Source organism: Macaca fascicularis, chromosome 1, assembly GCF_037993035.2.
Source record: "Macaca fascicularis isolate 582-1 chromosome 1, T2T-MFA8v1.1".
In the NCBI taxonomy this organism is placed as follows: Eukaryota; Metazoa; Chordata; class Mammalia; order Primates; family Cercopithecidae; genus Macaca; species Macaca fascicularis.
The window spans coordinates 202,449,238-202,468,531 of NC_088375.1; the positions used below are offsets into that span (position 1 = coordinate 202,449,238).

At 43.9% G+C, this 19,294-nt stretch overlaps 1 protein-coding gene across 15 annotated transcripts in view; it reads right to left on the minus strand.

The window, feature by feature from the left end:
* ZBTB8A (zinc finger and BTB domain containing 8A) overlaps positions 1–19,294 on the minus strand; it is a 67,858-nt gene that overhangs the window by 32,055 nt on the left and 16,509 nt on the right. For 3 of the 15 annotated variants that reach the window (XM_045375522.3, XM_045375495.3, XM_045375506.3), the window contains exon 3: positions 17,481–17,532. The exons of 9 other annotated variants lie outside the window; for them this stretch is intronic. The gene's annotated coding sequence lies outside the window, so the exon portion shown is untranslated. Of the gene's footprint in view, positions 1–5,240; positions 5,359–17,416; positions 17,533–19,294 lie in introns of all 15 variants that reach the window. 3 more of the 15 variants (XM_065534282.2, XM_065534262.2, XM_065534263.2) reach the window with 2 other exon arrangements.

The following is a 19,294-nucleotide window of genomic DNA, read 5'->3' on the forward strand; positions in this document are numbered from 1 at the left end:
CAGGTAGGTATTCAGGCTTGGCTTGAAGGCTGTAGTTTGTGAAACCTGCTATATATGAAGCTCTATAATATGTGATGAGTAATAAGTGAAGTGCATATTGTGATGAGGGAAAATGTGTATTAAAACCCTGAGAACAACTACTAAAAATAAGACAGAGATTAAGTTAATAAGCCCATAGTGGAGATGAAACAGAATACTAAAAAAGTGCTCAATATTCTTTTTGTTTGTTTGTTTCCGGGATAGAGTCTCAGTTTGTTGTCCAGGTTGGAGTGCAGTGGCATGATTATAGCTTTACTGTAACCTTCAACTCCTGGCCTCAGCTCCTGAGTGATCCTCCCACCTCAGCCCCCTGAGTAGCTGGGACTACGGGAGACCACCATCATGCCTAACTAATTTTTTAAAAAATTTCTTGCAGAGATGGGGTCCTGCTATGTTGCCCAGGCTGGTGTTGAATTCCTGGCCCTAAGCGATCCTCCCACCACAGACCCTCAAAAGTATTGGGATTATAGGCGTGAACCACCTCAATATTCTTTCGCTGAGGCAAGATAAAGAAAAGAAAAAGAACAAAAGATGGGCCGGGCGTGGTGGTTCACGCCTGTAATCCCAGCACTTTGGGAGGCTGAGGCAGGCAGATTACGAGGAGAGGAGTTCGAGACCAGCCTGGCCAACACGGTGAAACCCCATCTCTACTAAAAATACAAAAATTAGCCAGGTGTGGTGGCGAGCGCCTGTAATCTCATCTACTCAGGAGGCTGGAGCAGGAGAATCACTTGAAACCAGAAGGCAGAGGTTGCAGTGAGCTGATATTGTGCCACTGCACTCCAGCCTGGGCGAAAGAGCGAAACTCTGTCTCAAAAAAAAAAAAAAAAAGAAGAGAAAAGGAACAAAAGACATTTAAAAAGTTGGCATAAATAGAAAACAAATAGCAAGATAGTACACTTAAATCCAACTATATTAATAATTATATTAAATATTAATAGTCTGAGCTCCATTTAAAAAGGACATTATCAGGCCAGGCATGGTGGCTCATGCCTGTAATCCCAGCACTATGAGAGGCCAAAGTGGGAGAACTACTTGAGGGCAGGAGTTCAAGACCAGCCTGGGCAAAACAGAGAGACAACCATCTCTACAAAATATGTAAAAATTAGCTGGGCATGGCGGCATGCACCTGTGGTCCCAGCTACTGATGGGGCTGAGTTGTGAGGATCACTTGTGTTTAGGAGGTCAAGTCTGCAGTGAACCATGTTATTACCACTGCAACTCTAGCCTGGGTGACAGAGTGAGATCCTGTCTCAAAATAATAATAATAAATTAAATAAAACACTTGAGCAATACTATCAACCAACTTGGACAAATTTACATTTATAGCACACTCTATACAACAAAAGCAATATATACATTCTTTTTAAGTATGTAGCAAACATTAATCAAGATAGACCATACCCTGGCCGGGCGCGGTGGCTCAAGCCTGTAATCCCAGCACTTTGGGAGGCCGAGACAGGCGGATCACGAGTTCAGGAGATCGAGACCATCCTGGCTAACACGGTGAAACCCCGTCTCTACTAAAATACAAAAAAAATTAGCCGGGCGAGGTGGCGGGCGCCTGTACTCCCAGCTACTCGGGAGGCTGAGGCAGGAGAATGGCGTGAACCCGGGAGGCGGGGCTTGCAGTGAGCTGAGATCCGGCCACTGCACTCCAGCCTGGGCAACAGAGCTAGACTCCGTCTCAAAAAAAAAAAAAAAAAAGATAGACCATACCCTGAGCCATAAAACATGTTATAATTTTTAAAAAATTTTTTTATTTTTTAATTTTAGAGACAGGGTCTTGCTCCGTCATTCAGTCTGGAGTGCAGGACTGCAATCATAGCTCACTATAACCTCAAACTTCTGGGCTCATGCAATCCTCCAGCCTCATCTTCCCAAGTAACTAGGACCACAGGTGCGCGCCACCACACTTGGCTAATTTTTAAGGCTTTTATAGAGTCAGGGGTCTGCTTACATTGCCCAGGCTGGTCTCAAACTCCTGGCCTCAAGTTATCCTCCTGCCTCAGCCTCAGGGATTACAGGCATAAGCCACCACACCTAGCCCAAGTTTTTAGAACATTTAAAGGATTAAAATCACACAGAGTATGTTCTCTGACCATATGGAATCAAACTAGAAGTCTGACTCTAGTTTTTTTTTTTTTTAATATAAGAATTTAAAACTATACATTTTCCGGGCCGGGTTCAGTGGCTCACACCTGTAATCCCAGCACTTTGGGAGGCCGAGACGGGCGGGTCAACTGAGGTCGAGAGTTCGAGACTAACCTGGCCAACACGGTGAAATCCCATCTCTACTAAAAATCCAAAAAATTAGCCGGGCATGGTGGTGCATGCCTGTAATCCCAGTTACTTGGGAGGCTGAGGCAGAAGAATCGCTTGAACCCGGGAGGTGGAGGTTGCAGTGAGCTGAGATTGCACCATTGCACTCCAGCCTGGGCAACAAGAGTGAAAACTATGTCTCAAAAAATAAAAAATAAAATAAAAAATAAAATATACATTTTCCTCTAAACTGCTTGAACTGCAAACAACAAAGTTTGATTTGTGTGGAGTGTTCTATAAATGTCTATTTATTTAGAAGTTTAATGTTTAATTTCCAAGTATTTTAGGATTTTCATGTGCCGAAATCCCATCTCTACTAAAAACACACAAAATATTAGCTGGGCATGGTGGCACACACCTGTAATCCCACCTACTCAGGAGGCTGAGGCAGGAGAATCACTTGAACCCGGGATGGGGAGGTTGCAGTAAGCCGAGATCAAGCCACTGCACTCCAGCTTGGGTGACAGAGGGAGACCCAGTCTCAAAAAAAAAAAAAAAAAAGAATCCAGAGAAAAGGAGATCAAATTAAATTAAACCCAATGTACGTAGAAGGAAGGAAATAATAAAGACAAGATCAGAAATGAACAAAATAGAAACCAAGAAATGATAGAGAAAAATCAATGAAACCAAAAGCTGGTTATCTATATCAATGTCAATAAATTAATCATTATCAATAAAGATTGATTAACCTTTAGCTAGACCAAGAAAAAAAAAAAGAAGACATAAATTACCAGTATTAGGAATGAAGCATCACTACAGATTCTACAAACATTGAAAGAATAAAAAGAAACTATTATGAACTCTATGCTAATATATTCAACAAATTAAATGAAATAGATGAATTCCCTGAGTGCTATAAGTGATCAAAACTAGTACAAGAAGCCAGGCATAGTGGCTCAGGCCTGTAATCCCAGCACTTTGGGAGATAAGGCGGGTGGATTACCCAAGGTCAGGAGTTTTGAGACTAGCCTAGCCAACATGGTGAAACTCCATCTCTACTAAAAATACAAAAATTAGCCAGGTGTGGTGGTGTGTACCTATAATTTTAGCTACTCAGGAGACTAAGACACGAGAATCACTTGAACCCAGGAGGCGGAGGTTGCAGTAAGGTGAGATCACACCACTGTACTCCAGCCTGGGCAACAGAGTGAGGCTCTGTCTCAAAAAAAAAAAACAAAAAACCTAGTATGAGAAAAAAATTAAAAATCTGAATAGCCATATATCAAACTTAAAAATTAAATTGTATTAAATCAATTTAAAATATAATTTTAAAACTGCCCACAAAGAAAACTCCAGACCCAAATGTCCTCAGTGTTGAATTCTATCAAACATTTAAGAAAGACATAATACTCATCTATACAAACACTTTCATAAAATAGACAAGGAGAAAAACTTTCAACTCATTTTATGAGGCCAGTATTACTCTGATTCCTAAACCAAAGACATTATAAGGAAATAAAACTACAAGGCCGGGTGTGGCGGCTCATGCCTGTAATCCCAGCACTTTGGGAGGCCGAGGCAGGCGGATCACCTGAGGTCAGGAGTTCGAGACCAGCCTGACCAACATGGAGAAACCCTGTCTCTACTAAAAATACAAAATTAGCTAGGCGTGGTGGCACATGCCTGTAATCCCAGCTACTTGGGAAGCTGAGGCAGGAGAATTGCTTGAACCTGGGAGGCAAATGTTGCAGTGAGCTGAGATCGTGCCACTGCACTCCAGCTTGGGCAATAGCATGAGACTCCGTCTCAAAAAAAAAAAAAAAAAAAAAGAAAAGAAAAAAAGAAAAGAAACCTACAGACCAATATCCCTTGTAAACATGGACACAAAAATCCTAAATTAGCTGGGCGTGGTGGCGTGCACCTGTAGTCCCAGCTACTCAGGAGGCTGAGACAGGAGAATCACTTGAACCTGGGAGGCAGAGGTTGCAGAGAGCCAAGATTGTTCAAACGCACTCTACCCAGGTGACAGAGTGAGACTCTGTCTCAAAACAACAACAACAACAAAAAAACCAACTTAATATTATATCTGTGGCCAGGTGCAGTAGCTCACACTTGTAATCCCATCACTTTGGGAGGCCAAGGTGGTTGGATCACCTGAGGTCAGGAGTTCGAGATCAGCCTGGCCAACATGGCAAAACGCCATCTCTACTAAAAGTACCAAAAAATTAGCTGGGTGTGGTGGCAGACGCCTGTAATCCCATCTATTTGGGAGGCTGAGGCAGGAGAATTGCTTGAACCCAGGAGGCGGAGGTTGCAGTGAGTCAAGATCGCACCATTGCACTTCAGCCTGGGTGACAGCGAGACTTTGTCTCAAAAAAAAAAAGAAAAAATTGTAAATCAAATATATATGAAAGGATAATACCAAGTGCAGTTCATCACTGGAATTACAAGATGTTTAACAGTTGAAAGTCAATCAGCACCACATTAACAGAACAACAATAAAAAATAAGGCTATCTCAACAGACACAGAACAGACATCTGAAAAATCCAACACTTATTCATAGTAAAAACTCTAGTGAAATAGAAATAGAAGGAAATTTCCTCAGCTGCTAAAGGTCATCTACAAAAAGCCAACTGCTAATACCTTACTTAACTTAAAGATCAAGTGCTTTCCCCCTAAGACAGGGAACAGGGCAAGATTTGTGCTCTCAGCTATTTCCATCCAGCACTGTCCTGGAGGTGCTGGTCAGTGCAATAAGAGATGTTAAAGAAATAACAGGCATAGGCTGGGCACAGTGTCTCACGCCTGTAATCCCAGCACTTTGGGAGGCCGAGGCGGGCCGATCATGAGGTCAGGACTTCGAGAGCAGCCTGATCAACATGGTGAAACCCCATCTCTACTAAAAACACAAAAATAAGCTGGGCACGATGGTGGGCACCTGTAATCCCAGCTACTCAGGAGGTTGAGGCAGGAGAATCGCTTGAACCCAGGAGGCGGAGGCTGCAGTGAGCCGAGATTGCGCCATAACACTCTAGCCAGGGTGACACAGCGAGACTCTGTCTCAAAAAAAAAAAATACATAAATAAATAACAGGCATAAAGAGTAAAAAGGAAAAACTTCTTGTTTACAGGTGATACAATCATGTACACAGAAAAGGAAAAACTGTTATTGTTTATAGATATAATCATGTACACAGAAAATCCTCTAAAGAATCTTCTTGGGCCGGGCGCGGTGGCTCATGCCTGTAATTCCAGCACTTTGGGAGGCCGAGGCAGGTGGATCACGAGGTCAGGAGATCGAGACCATCCTGGCTAACACGGTGAAACCCCATCTCTACTAAAAATACAAAAAATTAGCCGGGCGTGGTGGGAGGTGCCTGCAGTCCCAGCTGCTTGGGAGGCTGAGGCAGGAGAATGGCATGAACCCGGGAGGCGGAGCTTGCAGTGAGCCAATATTGAGCCACTGAACTCCAGCCTGGGCGACAGAGCAAGACTCTGTCTCAAAAAAAAAAAAAAAGAAAAGAAAAGAAAAAAGAAAAATTCAACAATAGGAACTCAACAATAGGACAAACAACCCATGGGCGAATGATTTGAACAGACACTTCATAATAGAAAACAAACAAAATTAGCATATGAAAAGATGTCACTGGTCATCAAGGAAATGCAAATTAAAACCATGAGGAAATGTCATTACACACCCACCATCATGGCCAAAAACAAAATGACTGACAACACCAAATCTTGGCAAGGATGTGGAGAAGTTAGTTCTCTCATGCATTGCTGGTGGAAATGTAAAATGCTACAGTCACTTTGGAAAACTATTTAGCAGTTCTACTAAAGTTATACCTACTCTAAGACCCGGCAATTCCACTCCTAGGTATTTATCCAAAAGAAATGAAAACACATGACTACAAAAAGACTTATACAAGAATTTTTCATAGCAGCTTTGTTCATATTAGCCCCAAATTGGAAAGAAAATGTGCATCTGATGGTGAATAAATAAATTGTAGTATATCCATACCATGGAATACTACTGAACAATACAGCAAACAAACCTCTGACACAAGCAATGATGTGAATGACTCTCAAAATCATTAGGCTCAATGAAAGGAGCCAGAAACCAAAGAACACCTACTGTGTGAGTCCAGTTATATGAAATCTTAGAATAGGCAGAACTAATCTATAGTCACATAAGGGAGATTACAATTGCCTGAAACTCAGAACGAAATAGGAGGCTCTACTACAAAATGGCATAAGAAAAAAAAGGCATGAGGGAAATTTTAGGTGATGAAAATGTTTCATGTATTATTTATGGTGATTATTACATATGACTATATGTCAAACATTAAATTGTACATTTACAATTGGGGCATTTTATTGCATGTAAATTATATCTTAATTTTTTCTCGAGACAGAGTCTTGCTCTGTTGCCCAGGCTGGAGTGCAGTGGCGTGATCTCAGCTCACTGCAACCTCTGCCTCCCAGGTTCAATCAATTCTCCTGCCTCGGCCTCCCTAGTAGCTGGGATTACAAGTGCGTGTCACCATACCTGGCTAATTTTTGTGTATTATTAGTAGAGACGGGGTTTCACCATGTTAGCCAGGCTGGTCTCAAACTCCTGACCTCATGATCCGCCTGCCTCGGCCTCCCAAAATGCTGGGATTACAGGCGTGAGCCACCACGCCCAGTCTAACTTATATCTTAATAAAGCCAATTAAATAAACCTAGAAACAAAAGAATTTGGTAAAAGAGCCAGTTTATGATAAAATTAATACACAAAAATAGCTAGGTGGCAGATACGAGAGAAGATCCCTGATATGGTTTGGATCTGCATCTCATGTTGAATTGTAATCCCCAAGGTTAGAGAGGGGACCTGGTGGAAGGTGACTGGATCATGGGCGCAGATTTCCCTCTTGCTATTCTTGTGATAGTGAGTGAGGTCTCACGAGATCTGGTTGTTTAAAAGTGTGTAGCACCTCCTCCTTCACTCTCTTCCTCCCGCTTCAGACATGTAGGATGGGCCTGCTTCCCCTTTGCCTTTTGCCATCACTGTAAGTTTCCTGAGGCCTGCCCAGTCATGCTTCCTTTACAGCCTGTGGAACTGTGAGCCAATGAAATTACCCAGTCTTAGGGAGTTCTTTATAGCAATGCGAGAATGGACTAATAAAATCCCTTTCACAAAAATAAATGAAGTTAAATACTTTAACCTCCAGTGGTTCCCATCTCACAGAGTAAGAATCCAAAGTCTTTACCCTGGTCTAAAAGTGCTGCCAGATCTCCGAAAGATCTCCCCTACCTGCAGCTCTCACCTTACTGCTTTTGATGCCTCCCAAGGTGCCAAGCTCATTCCTGACGTCCCTTGTGTCTGGAACATTCCTCACCCAGGAGTGAAGGATCTTCACATAACTTGTTCCCCAAATCTACACAAGTCTTTACTTAAATGTCACTTCAACAGAGGTTTCCTTGACAAGCCCATCTTTAGTATGGGGAGCTTTAGTTAATCACTATGGCTCAATAGCTATTGTTACAGAAACTACATCATATGAGGCATAGATTAGGAAACGTGATAGTTGTCTTCCAATACTGAAAGGCAATTATGTCGAAGAACTAGAATTATTTTGTTTTTATTATTATGTATTTATTATTATTAAGTTTGAGACAGAGTCTTGCTCTGTTGCCTAAGCTGGAGTGCAGTGGCACTATCACGGCTCACTGCCGTCTTGACTTCCCAGGCTCAGGTGACCCTCCCACCTCAGCCTCCTGAGTAACTGGGACTAGAGGTATGCGCCACCATGCCCAGCTAATTTTTTCTTTCTTTTTCTTCTTTTTGTAGAGATAGGGTCTCATTATTTTGCCTACACTGGTCTCAAACCCCTGGGCTCAAGTGATCCGCCTACCTTGGCCTCCCAAAGTGCTGGGATTATAGGCATGAGCCACTGTGCCCAGCTGTAGAATTATTCTTTTTTTTTTGGAGATGGAGTCTTGCTCTGTCGCCCAGGCTGGAGTGCAGTGGCACAGTCTCGGCTCACTACAAGCTCCGCTTTTTGGGTTCACGACATTCTCCTGCCTCAGCCTCACGAGTAGCTGGGACTACAGGTGCCCACCACCATGCCCGGCTACTTTTCTTGTATTTTTAGTAGAGACGGGGTTTCATTGTGTCAGCCAGGATGGTCTCGATCTCCTGACCTTGTGATCCGCCTGCCTCAGCCTCCCAAAGTGCTGGGATTACAGGCATGAGCCACCGTGCCCGGCCAGAATTATTCTCTTTTTTTTTTTTTTTTTTTTTTTTGAGACGGAGTCTCGCTGTGTCTCCCAGGCTGGAGTGCAGTGGCCGGATCTCAGCTCACTGCAAGCTCTGCCTCCCGGGTTTTTACGCCATTCTCCTGCCTCAGCCTCCCGAGTAGCCGGGACTACAGGCGCCCGCCACCTCGCCCGGCTAGTTTTTTGTATTTTTTAGTAGAGACGGGGTTTCACCGTGTTAGCCAGGATGGTCTCGAACTCCTGACCTCGTGATCCGCCCGTCTCGGCCTCCCAAAGTGCTGGGATTACAGGCTTGAGCCACCGCGCCCGGCCAGAATTATTCTCTTAATAGGTCTAGTAGACTAGGCTTCTAGACTAAGAAGTAGAGTCTAAGCTCCAAAAGCTCTAAGTCTCTGTTTTTTCCACCTCAGCATCCCTAGCACAGTGCATAATGTCTAGCACATAAGTGCTCAGTCAGCATTTATTCAATGAATAAATATTCACTAAAATGCAAATGGACCAAAATATAGGACTAAAGGGAAATGAATGAATTTGAGCTCATACAGAACAGCTATTTATTTTTAATTAAAAAAATTTTTTTTAAAAGATGGTCTCAATCTGTCATCCAGGTTGGACTACAGTAGGTGATCACAGTTTACTGCAGCCTCAGACTCCTGGGCTCAAGAGGTCCTCTGGCCTCAGCCTCCTGAGTAGCTGGGGTTACAGGGCACGCCACCATGCCCAGCTAATTTTTTAAATTGTTTTGTAGAGACACGGTCTTGCTCTGTTGCTTAGGTTGATCTTTAACTCCCAGCCTCAAGCGATCCTCCAGTCTCGGCCTCCCAAAATGCAGGGATTATGGGCAGGCATGACCCACTGTGCCAAGCCTTAAAAGGGATTTCTTTTTTTCTTCTCTTTTTTTTGGAGGAGGGGATAGGTTCTTGCCCTGTCGCCCAGCCCGGAGTGCAATGGCCTGATCACCGCTCACTGCAGCCTCAACGTCCTGGGTTCAAGCCATCTTCCAACCTCAGTCTCCCAAGCAGCTGGGACTACAGGCACATGCCACCACGCCTGGCTAATTTTTGTGTTTTTTTTGTAAAGATGGGGTTTTGTCATCTTACCCAGGCAGTCTTGAACTACTGAGCTCAAGCAATCAACTCACCTTGGCTTCCCAAAGTGTTGGGATTACAGGCATAAACCACAGTGCCCAGCAAAAATGTATTTCTTACTGTGGGTTTCCGTAAGACAAATTTGAACACTGGGCTAAACTGATTAACAACAGTATCAGTCACTTTGCAAAGTAACACTTTCTATGCTACCATTGTAGCAGAGGCAGAATGTCATTGATTTAGGGTGACTGCATTTGGTAGGAGGTGGGACTGCATGATCTCTCAGGATTGTTCAAACTTCAACATTTTTAAACTATTTTGTTGCAGTTAAATTATATACTACATATGTTTGTGTTTCTTACAATGAAATCCTGAAATAAATCAAGTTATACTATAAAATGCCAGCATAAATTGTTGCGGTTTTTTTTTTTTTTTTTTTTTTTAGATACTCTAAAAATGAGAAACTATTGGTTTACTTGATGTATTAATTGTTTTAGGTATATTTTGCTATGCAACATGTGCACTTAATTATTTGGTATTTTGGTGGAAGATTAGAGACAGAGAGATGAATCCTTTTCCCTAAAGAGGTTATAGGTCAAAGGCTGAGGGTAGAGAATTTGTATCCCTAAATTCTAGAGAGGGAATTTATTCTGCTTTTAAAGAGTAATTCTGTTAAAAACAGGCTACTGGCTTCCATTACCCAGACATCTGTGTTACATTTTCACTTACCTAATAAAGCTTCAGACTTCTTTTCAATGTGAAATCATAAAAGCTCCAGACTTAAAGTGGCCAAAAAGTATTATGGTTTTATCACAGCTTATAAAGTAAAAATTCTAATATATCAATCACACTAGAAAAACACTGAAACTTGGCACTGGGATGGAGTAAAAATTGCAAAATACCAATCACATAGCGTTCTTAGGGATGAGTTATTCTAGCGCACTATTTTCTAGGGAATGAGTAATAAAGCAGTAATGTCCTTTGAGATCCTAAGGTAAAAAAGCCATAGAAATCTGGTGTGTCCTTTTCTGAGTGCTGTCACTTCTCACCATTCAAATACTGCAATGTCCTCAGGACCAGTGACAGCATGCTGACTGCTCACTGTGCCCATGGTTTCAAATTAGCTGTTGCAAAACTGAGATGAAATGACCTTGCTGGCATCTCAGTATCAATAACATTATTAAGAAGTGAGTTGTACTCCCCATCCTCTTTAATGTTTTGTCTCAGAGGCCGTTCCACCTAGAGATGACCAGGTTCTATCATGGGGCTTCCTCAACCCCTCTGGCTTGAGGGTGAGATGACTGGGGAAGAAGAACCTGTCTCAAATAAATTATCCTTAGGAAGAAGGTGGCTAGGTTTGGTGGTTTATGCCTGTGATCTCAGCACTTTGGGAGGCCAAGGTGGGCAGATCACCTGAGGTCAGGAGTTTGAAACCAGCCTGGCCAAGACGATGAAACCCCATCTCTACTAAAAAGACAAAAAAAAAAAAAAAATTAGCTGGGTGTGGTGGTGGGGGCCTGTAATTCCAGCTACTTGGGAGGCTGAGGCAAGAGAACTGCTTGAACCCAGGAGGCAGAGGCTGCAGTGAGCTGAGATCATGCCATTGTACTCCAGCCTGGGTGACAAAGTGAGACCCCATTTCAAAAAAAGAAAAAGAAAGAAAGAAAAAGACAAAGAAGGTGTCAGCCCTAGAGGGGAAAAGGAGAGAAGTCCTGTAGGGCTGGGAATCAGGTCTTATAAACTTTTCCTCATTAACTCCCTTTCCTTGGCGTCATAGCTGACTGTGACCTCAAAATCCTGGGCCCACAGGATCCTCCCACCTTGGCCTCCCAAACTGCTGGGATGACAGGGCGAGCCATCGTGCCTGGTTTTGCTTCTCTTAATGTCTTCCCACCCCCAACCTCATTCTAACCTGATTCCATCAGGGAGCCTCTGGCAGTAGATGATTTGCCTCTGGGGGAAATGCAAACAACTAATAATCCCTGAAAAAGAGAACTAATCCTATAAGAAACAGAAAATAAGAGTTAAAACAATAAAGTACCTTGTAAGGATATAAAATAAAGAATGAGGTACTCAGTATACCTACTTTAAAAATGTACCCTTGTTTGATATGAAACCTAAATGCAGTATATAACTCTGTGGACATGTCTTATAACATAAATGATTTACATTTTATAACACCAAAATAACAGTTTATACATAAAAATATTTCAGTACTTAAAAATAGCTCGGGGCTGGGTGTGGTGGCTCAAGCCCGTAATCCTAGCACTTTGGGAAGCCGAGGTGGGTGGATCACTTGAGGTCAGGAGTCTGAAAGGAGCCTGGCCAACATGGTGAAACCCCATCTCTACTAAAGTACAAAAAAATGAGCTGGGTGTGGTGGTGGGTGTCTATAATCCCAACTACTCGGGAGGCTGAGGCAAGGCAGGAGAATTGCTTGAATCAGGGAGGCAGAGACTGCAGTGAGCTGAGATCTCGCCATTGCACTCCAGCCTGGGCGACAGAGAGAGACTCCGTCTCACAAAAGAAAAGAAAAAAGAAAAATAAAAAGCCGCACGCGGTGGCTCAGGCCTATAATCCCAGCACTTTGGGAGGACGAGGCAGGCGGATCACCTGAGGTCAGGAGTTCGAGACCAACCTGACCAACATGGGGAAACCCCATCTCTACTAAAAATACAAAATTAGCTGGGCGTGGTGGTGCATGCCTGTAATCCCAGCTACTCGGGAGTCTGAGGCAGGAGAACTGCTTGAACCCAGGAGGCGGGGGTTGCAGTGAGCTGATTGCACCATTGCACTCCAGCCTAGGCAACAAGAGTGAAACTCCACCTAAAAAAATAAAAATTAAAAAATAGCTCTCATGCCTATAATCCCAACACTTTGGGAGACTGAGGCAGAAGGACTGCTTGAGCCCAGGAGTTCAAGACCAGCCTGAACAACATAGTGAGACCCTGTTTCTATAAAGAAAAAAAAATTTAAAAATTAGCTGGGTATGGTGGCCTCCTATAGTTTGGAGGCTGAGGCAGGAGATTCATGTGAGCCCAGGAGTTCGAGGCTGCAGTGAGCCATGATCACATCACTGCACTCCAGCCTGGGTGGCAGAGTGAGACTGTGTCTCAAATAAAAATAAAAAATAAATAAAAGAGTATGTACCACCTCCTTCCACTCTCTCTTGCTCTTGCTCCTGCATGTGAGACATGGGGTTGAGTTGTGCCCCCCAAAATTATATGCTGAAGTCTTAAACCCTGGTACCTACCTACACAGGAGACCTTAATTTGGAAATAGGGTCTTTGCAGATACAATCAAGTTAAGATGAGGTCATCCTGGATTAGGGTGGTATCATTATAAGGAAAGATCTGGAGAAAGTAGGACACTGAGAAGACACACACAGGGGCTGGATGCGGTGTCTCCCACCTCTAATCCTAGCGCTTTGGGAGGCCAAGGAAAGGCAGATTGCTTGAGGCCAGGAGTTTAAGACCAACCTAGGCAACAGGCTAGTCTCAAAAACAAAAATGGAAACAAAACCACACACAGAGAAGGAAGAACACTACATGAAGACAGAAGCAGAGGCTGGAATTATGGAGCTACAACAGAAGGAATGCCAAGGATTGCTGGCACCCACCAGAAGCTAGGAAGAGGCAAGGAAGGACTCTGCCCTACAACCTTCAGAGGACGCATGGCCCTGTCAACACCCTGATTTCAGACTTAGCCTCCAGAACTGTGGGAGAAGACTCAACGTACTTTGCTTCGTAGGTGATATAATGCTAGGGTAGATGCTTGAAAGGCAAGTAGGTTTTCACTCAGAAAAAAAAAAAAAAAAAAAGAGAAACGCATTCTAGGCAGAAGATAGAGTTTGAGCCAAGGCACGGACTGGTATAATAAGAAAATAGGAAGTAAGGGCCGGGCGCGGTGGCTCAAGCCTGTAATCCCAGCACTTTGGGAGGCCGAGGTGGGTGGATCACGAGGTCAGGAGATCGAGACTATCCTGGCTAACATGGTGAAACCCCGTCTCTACTAAAAATACAAAAAACTAGCTGGGCGTGGTGGCGGGTGCCTGTAGTCCCAGCTACTTGGGAAGCTGAGGCGGGAGAATGGCGTGAACCCAGGAGGCGGAGCTTGCAGTGAGCCGAGATCATGCCACTGCACTCCAGCCTGGGAGACACAGCAAGACTCCATCTCAAAAAAAAAAAAAGAAAATAGAAAGTAAGTTGTTCAATATGGCTGGAGCACAGGGTGCAAAAGAGATGGTGAGAGATGGATGGAGCACCTTATTTGCTTTATTAAAGAGTTTGGGGCCGGGCGTGGGGGCTCACACCTACAATTCCAGCCCTTTGGGAGGATGAGGCAGGCAGATCACGAGGTCATGAGATCAAGACCATCCTGGCTAACATGGTAAAACCCTGTCTCTACTAAAAATACAAAAAAAATTAGCTGGGCATGGTGGCAGGCGCCTGTAGTCCCAGCTACTCAGGAGGCTGAGGCAGGAGAATGGCGTGAACCCAGGAGGTGGAGATTGCAGTGAGCCGAGATCACAGCACTGCACTCCAGCCTGGGCAACTGAGCAAGACTCGTCTCAAAAAAAAAAAAAAAAAAAGAGTTTGGATTAGACCCTGTAAGCACTGGGGCAGGGGTGGGGGGGACATTAAGGGGTTTAATGCAAAGGAGAGAGGTGATTTAGTATTTGATCAAATCAGAGAGCAGTAAGAATGTCATCGGCAGTGAGATCAGGCAGGAGGCAGTTGTAATCTAGACAAAATGGTAGGGGTAGAAATGGAAGTGGTTGGGCTGCCGCATGGTGGCTCATGCCTGTAATCCCAGCACTTTGGGAGGCCAAGGTGGGCAGATCACTTGAGGTCAGGAGTTTGAGACCAGCCTGGTCAACATGGTGAAACCCTATCTCTACTAAAAATACAAAATTTAGCCAGGCATGGTGACATGTGCCTCCTGTAATCCCAGCTACTCAGGAGGCTGAGGTGGGAGAATTGCTTGAACCTGGGAGGCAGAGGTTGCAATGAGCTGAAGTTGCACCACTGAACTTCTCCAGCCTGGGTGACAGAGTGAGACTGCATCTCAAAAACAACAAGAAGAAGAAGAAAAAAAAAAAAGAATGGAAGTAGTTGTGGGTAGTGGTAGGGTGGTATGAGTCTGTTTTCTGTTACTTATAACAACAACAACAAAAAGCTGAAACTGGGTGATTTATAAAGAAAAAGAAAAAAAGAAAAAATAACATCATGAAAAAGATAAAGGAAAAAAAGACAAATAAATGAAATTTATGTATTACAGTTCTGAAGGCTGAGACATCCCAGGTCAAGGGTCTACACCTGGTGAGGGCCTTCTTGCTCTTGCAGACTCTTTGCAGAGTCCTGGGACAGTGCAGAAGGATCGGTAGTGATACGGTTTGAATCTGTGTCCCTGGCCAAATCTCATGTAGAATTGTAATCCCCAGTGTTGGAGGTGGGGACTGACGGGAAGTGAATGGATCATGGAGGCAGAGTTCTCATGAATGGTTTAGCACCATCCCCACCTTGATGCTGTATAGTGAGTGAGTTCTCATGAGATCTCGTTGTGTGAAAGTGTGTGGCACCTCTCTTCCTCCTACTCCAGCCATGTGAAGATGCCTGCTCCTCCTATGCCTTCCATCATAACTGGAAGCTTCCTGAGGCCTCCCCAGAAGCAGAAGCTACTATGCTTCCTGTACAGCCTGCAGAACTGTGAGCCAATTAAACCTCTATTCTTTATAAATTACCCAGTCTCAGGTATTTCTTTATAGCAATGCAAGAACGGACTAGTACAGGTGGCAAGGGGCTGAGCGTGCTCACATCTCCCTTCCTCTTCTTATAAAACCACCAGTTCCCCCCATGATAACCCATTAATCCTTCATAACCCAATCACCTCTTAACGGCCACACCTCTCAATACTGCCACATTGCGCCATGCATGGTGGCTCACGCTTGTAATCCCAGCACTTTGAGAGGCCAAGGCAGGCAAATCACTTGAGCCCTGGAGTTGGAGACCAGCCTGGGCAACATGGTGAAACCCTATCACTACAAAAAATACAAAGATTAGCCAGGCATGGTGGCATGCATCTGTAGTCTCAGCTACTCAGGAGGGTGAGGTAGGAGGATCACCTGAGCTTGGGGAGGTTGAGGCTGCAGTGAGCTGTGATCGTGCCACTGCACTCCATCCAGCCTGGGTGACACAATGAGACCCTGTCTCAAAAAAAAAAAAAAAAAAAAAAAAAATTTAAATTGAGGATTAAGTTTCAAAATGAGTTTTGAAGGGACCAACATTTAAACCACAGTAGTGGTGATGAAAATAAGTAGACAAGGCCAAGGCAGGTGGCTCAATGGAGACCAGCCTGGCCAACTTGGTGAAACCCCATCTCTACTAAAAATAGAAAAATTAGCCAGGTCCAGTGGTGGCGGGTGCCTGTATTTGCAGCTACTCGGGAGGCTGAGGCACAAAAAAGGCTTGAACCGGCGGGCTGAGGTTGCAGTAAGCCAAGATCACGCCACTGCACTCCAGCCTGGGTGACAAAGCCAGACACCGTCTCAAACAAAAACAAACAAACAAACAAAGAAAAGAAAGAAAGAAAGAAAGAAAGAAAGAAAGAAAGAAAGAAAGAAAGAAAGAAAGAAAGAAAGAAAGAAAAGAAGTAGATAGAGATAAGCCAAAGAGGTAGAATCAGCAAGACTTGGAAGCAGCATAAATAACAGTGGGTAAACACATGGGCTATGCCATTAAAGTGAATCTAAGCCCCGGCTCTGCTGTGGTTTACACACCTATTTCCTCACCTATAAATGGGGGTTTATAAGAGTGCAGTACCTACTTCATGGAATTGTAGATTCAATGCGACATTGCAAATGTCAAGAACTCTGCAGGTGCCTGGGACACTGTAGCTGCTCAATAATATATGAGCCGCTGTTATAATTCTTATCATCATTGTTGTTACCCATCACCAGTTAGATACAGAAGATAACCTCAAACTTACTGAATTCCAAACTTACTATTGCTGCCTTTTCTTAACCCGTGAAATTTACTCCTTCATCTGTGTCTCCTTTCTTGGGAATTAATACCACTATCTCCCTATAGTGCCTAATCCAGGACCCAGGAACTGTCCCAGGCCAAACCTTTCCCTTCTCAGCCTCATATCTACATCCTTCAGACTTGGAGACTAATAAACGAATAAGTAAATGAATGGCACATGTTGAAAGTTCCCTACATGATTTGTTTTCAGTGTGTTCTACTCTCAGGATATCTTCCCTCCTCCAGATGTCTGATGAATATTTACTTCCATTTGCTTGTGTGTGTGTGTGTGTAATACTTCTCTTCTAGAATGTATTTGGTGTACTGTGTGATGAGAAGACCTAAATTTTTCCCTAAGTAGCTAACTACTGTAGATAAGAAGGAGGGAGGGGTGAGCAAGGAAGAAAATGGCCAGCTGGCTAGGTGCTAAGATAAATGATTGGCAGCATTTACATTGTTACCTCTTATTTAAAGTTTGATTTTTCAGAAACTCATCAGAAATGTGATTTGGTCCACAAAAAGATGATCTGTTTCTTACAGGCAAATGCCTTCCTACTTCCCTCCTTTTCCCCCATCCTCTGTCTTTAATCAAGCTCACAGAGTTTGTACATAGGTCTATATATGTTATATATGTGTATGTGATATGTCAGATATACCATATATACAAAAGAGACACAAGGCCATTTTATAAATTATGATGAAAAATGTAAACATCAAAGGGACAGATATTTGTTTTCCACTGACCAACATATTCTCCTTTCCTTATGAGGAGGTGATATGGAAAGTCAGTCATCAAAATGTTGCTCACCGAGCATGAAGTCAGTATAAGGATGTCTGGATATACGCTCAGGAAATCTAGGCTGGAGATAAAGATTTAGAAGTCATCAACAGAGGGTGGCATTGGAAAGTTTTAATAACTGATGATAAGAGTTTGGTAAAATGGACTGGGCGCAGTGGCTCACACCTATAATCCCAGCACTTTGGGAGACTGAAGCAGGTAGATGTTTGAGCTCAGGAGTTTGAGACTAGCCTGGGCAACATGGTGAAACCTCATCTCTATAAAAAATTATAAAAACTAGCTGGGTATGGTGGCATGGGCCTGTAGTCCCAGCTATTTGGGTTCTGAGGTGGGAGGATCACCTAGCCCAGGAGTTGGAGGCTGCAGTGAGTTCGGATTATGCCACTGCCCTTTAGCCTCAGGGACAGAGCAAGCAACATTTTATTTAAATTAAACAAAATGTTAATGAGATGGTTTCTATACATTTACATTTAGCATTATTTGCCCTGGAATCCAAGGCAAAACAAAAACAAACAAAAACAAAATCCTAGAGAAACACAAATTATTTATATAGTTCTCACATCATTTTTTTGAGACAGTCTGGCGCTGTCACCCAGGCTGGAGTGCAATGGCATCATCTCAGCTCTGCAACCTCTGCCTCCCAGGTTCAAGTGATTCTCCTGTCTCAGCTTCCCAAGTAGCTGGGACTACAGGAGCGCACCACAACACCCGGCTAATTTTTGTATTTTTAGTAGAGACGGGGTTTCACCATGTTGGCCTGGCTGTTCTTGAACTCCTGACCTCAAGTGATCCACCTGCCTTGGCCTCCCAAAGTGCTGGGATTACAGGTGTGAGCCACCGCAACACTGATCTTTTCCCCTTCCCTTTCACCCTTGAATGCGTACGATTCAAAAATAAGAAAACACTCTACTGATATGGAAAGTTAAGAAAGTTAAGTTCCCGGCCGGGCGCGGTGGCTCAAGCCTGTAATCCCAGCACTTTGGGAGGCCGAGACGGGCGGATCACAAGGTCAGGAGATCGAGACCATCCTGGCGAACACGGTGAAACCCCATCTCTACTAAAAAGTACAAAAAAAAAAAAACTAGCCGGGCGAGGTGGCGGGCGCCTGTAGTCCCAGCTACTCGGGAGGCTGAGGCAGGAGAATGGCGTGAACCCGGGAGGCGGAGCTTGCAGTGAGCCGAGATCTGGCCACTGCACTCCAGCCTACGCAACAGAGCGAGACTCCGTCTCAAAAAAAAAAAAAAAAAAAAAGAAAGTTAAGTTCCCTTGTATCATACACATTGGTCTCTACCTTGCTTTTTCTTTTTTCTGTTTTTGAGACAGAGTCTTGCTCTGTCACCAGGCTGAAGTGCAGAGGCACAATCTTGGTTCACTGCAACCTCCGCCTCCCAGGTTCAAATGATTCTCCTCCCTCAGCCTCCCAAGTAGCTGGGACTACAGGCACCTGCCACCACACCTGGCTAATTTTTGTATTTTTAGTAGAGACTGGGTTTCACCATGCTGGCCAGGATTGTCTTGATATCTTGACCTCATGATCCACCTGCCTCGGCCTCCCAAAATGCTGGGATTACAGGCGTGAGCCACGGTGCCCGGTCCTATACCTTGCTTTTTCTTAAATTAAGTTTGAGACCAGGATGGCAAAATAGATTTTTAAAAATTAGTTGGGCATGATGGTGCATGCCTGTGGTCCCAGCTACTTGGGAAGCAGAGGCAGTGGATTGCTTAGGCCCAGGAGTTGGAGGCTGCAGTGAGCTATGGTAATACCACTGTACGTCGGCCTGGGCAACAGAGCAAGACCCTGTCTCTAAAAAATAAAAAATTGT